Source organism: Phalaenopsis equestris, unplaced genomic scaffold (genome assembly GCF_001263595.1).
Source record: "Phalaenopsis equestris unplaced genomic scaffold, ASM126359v1 Scaffold000258, whole genome shotgun sequence".
NCBI classification, from domain to species: Eukaryota; Viridiplantae; Streptophyta; class Magnoliopsida; order Asparagales; family Orchidaceae; genus Phalaenopsis; species Phalaenopsis equestris.
This window is the reverse complement of record NW_018164700.1, coordinates 398,587-401,455: the sequence shown is the minus strand read 5'-3', so window position 1 is coordinate 401,455 and position 2,869 is coordinate 398,587.

Below are 2,869 nucleotides of genomic sequence, written 5' to 3'. Positions count from 1 at the left end.
AGTAGAACTAAAACTGAATACATGGAATGTAATTTTAGTCGTAGCAGCTCTTGTGACAGAAATGTAACTATGGGTGATCGAATTATTCAAAGGTACGAATGCTTTGGATATCCCGGGTCTATTGTTCAAAGTAATGGTGATATTGATGGGGATGTTATTAGTAGAATTCAAGGTTGTTGGTTGAAGTGGAGGAATGCTTCGGTCCTTTTGTGTGATAGAAAATTACCGCTTAGACTGAAAGAAAAATTTTATAAGACGGTGGTGAGACTTGCAATGCTCTATGGAGTTGAATGTTGTCCTTTAAAAGAGAAGCATAATAATGAGCTAAGTGTTGCTGAGATAAGAATGATTAGGTGGATGAGTGACTTTACACTTAGAGACAAAATGCGAAATGAATATATCCGTGATAGGGTTGGTGTAGCTCCTGTGACGGACAAAATTAGAGAAAGTTGTCTTAGATGGTTTGAGCACCTTAAACATCGACCATCTTATGACCTGATCATGTCAGAAGATATTTTAGATTCAACTTGTGTTAAAAAAGGTAGAGGTAGACCTAGGAAGACTTGAGTTTTTTGTATAAAAAATGATCTTAGTTTAATAGAACTAAATGAAGATATGACACTAAATATGATGCAATGGAGAAAAAGGATTCATGTGCCCGACCCCACGTAGTGGGCTCAGGGCTTTGTTGTTGTTGTCGTTGTAAATAACACTTTAGCTTTTTATAGAATAAACTTATCTTAAAAATATAATTAAAATTTTAACTTGTGCACTTTCTCATTTGTTTATTAGACAAATATTCCGACATAAAATGAGTACTCTTAACTTTTCATTATTACATGTCACACATGATTCAGATCCAAAGAAGTTAAGCTTGAATTAAATACTACAAATATTTTTATGTGATGAGTGCTAGAAAATTTGTGACATTAAAGTAATGAATTGTCGTCTTAGGGTTACATGAGATTTCACCACATATTTTGGTAAAAGAAAATAACCAGTAATGACACATGAAAATTTTATGTGGAAAATCCGTAAAAAAAAAATCACAGGATTTGCCCAGTTGTAAGAATTTATTATAGGTTGATGATTATAAAAACCTCATGTCTCACGGACGGGAAAATATTATTAGGTTTTCTAAGTTATAATGTCAGTCGCGGCTTCCAGTCAGTGGTGGTCTACATTGATTGGCGGTGATTAACGGTGGTCAACGACAGTCAGTGGTGGTTGAAGACAATAGTAGTGCTCAATGGCGGTCAGATATTGTCGATAACTGTGGATAGTTGTCGATGTCGATCGACGGCGGTTGATAGTGATTGACGACGATCGTCAGTGGTCGGCGACGGTCGGTGGTAGTCGACGGCGATCGATGGCGATAGAGGTGGTGTTGGACTTCAACTACTCATCAAAGTTGTAAGTTCTCTCCAAGCCTCAAGCTCCCCTCTCATCAGAGGGGCGGGACTCTATTTATAATATTATGAATGCAATTAATGTAAGAATATGAATCATTTTGATTGGTCGGTCTAGAGAGCTTTCTTCAATTAGACAACGTTTAATGAACATTTGAATACCTTGACAATGTCATAATTAAGCAATCTTTGACTCGTTTGATTGGTTTTGTCGAGACACTCGATTCAAGCATAAGTTTGCTAGATTTGTCATTCGTTTAATTTTTTAAATATATATAGAAAACTTCTAAGAGTGGTTTAATGACTTTATCTAGGTTTTATTTGACTCTAATTGTACTAATTTTGGTAAAATTGAGTTCTTCTTGTTGAGCATGTCAATTTGACTGTAAGTTTGCTAAAATCAGAGTTTTGTACGAGTTTTTATCGATGTTGAATATTTTTGCTCAAAAAATCACCTCAAAGTCTATGTCATGCCTTGATATTTTTGCTGAGATGTATCACTATGTAATATTTTGGGCCATAAAATTGGTGAATTTATACGATTTAGTGATTAAATCAATGAGAATTTGATAAAAAAAAATATTCCAGTTATGCTTTTGTCATCAATTTTAACATTTGGATGAGAATTTAAAAAATAGAGTTATATAGAATAAAAATACATAGGAATTTTACGTTGTTCGGTCCATGGGACCTACATCCACGGGAGGGAAATCAACCATCAATCCACTAAGACAATAAAACGTGTTTCACCTGACTTCTCATTAAGAGATGAGCTCTTCTCTCATATTCTCTCTCTTGAACCAACTCGATACAAGATCCACAAATTGCTCTCCTCAATTTCTTGAAGCCCATCCCCTTCTTTCTCTAACCAACTTTTTTCTTTCTTCTCTTGAAACCCTCTCTACATATATCCTCATTATATAACTAATGGGTCATTCTCATGTGAAACGGTCCAACAATAAGAAACCTTCCTTCCTTTTTTAACAATAGGTGATAAAATTACAATTATGTCATCGCCTTAGTTTATAATTGTGAGTCATCGTGACAAGTGACAATTAAATTTAAAAATTATAGATTGAGTCATGAATGTGTTTCCAAATTGGGTCTCTAAGAAAGATTTACATGCATGCCACTTCCTATGCATTTACATATCTAACTTTGAAAGTTCAATCATTACTTAAAAATAATTTCACCCGTATACGAAAACATCTATCTTTTAGATTTGACTCGGATTGGAGCAATTTTGGTATCATTGAGTCTGTCTCGTTGAACTGGTCATTTTGACCATAAGTTTGATGAAATTATAGCTCTTGATGATTTTTAATCGTAGTTTTAATATTTCTTGCTCAAAAATATGCATCAAGATTCATGTCAATGCCTTAAGATTTGTCAAAGATGCTGGAAATTTATTGACTTATCACAAATCAACTACACTTTTTCATTTATTTTTCAAATTCTTG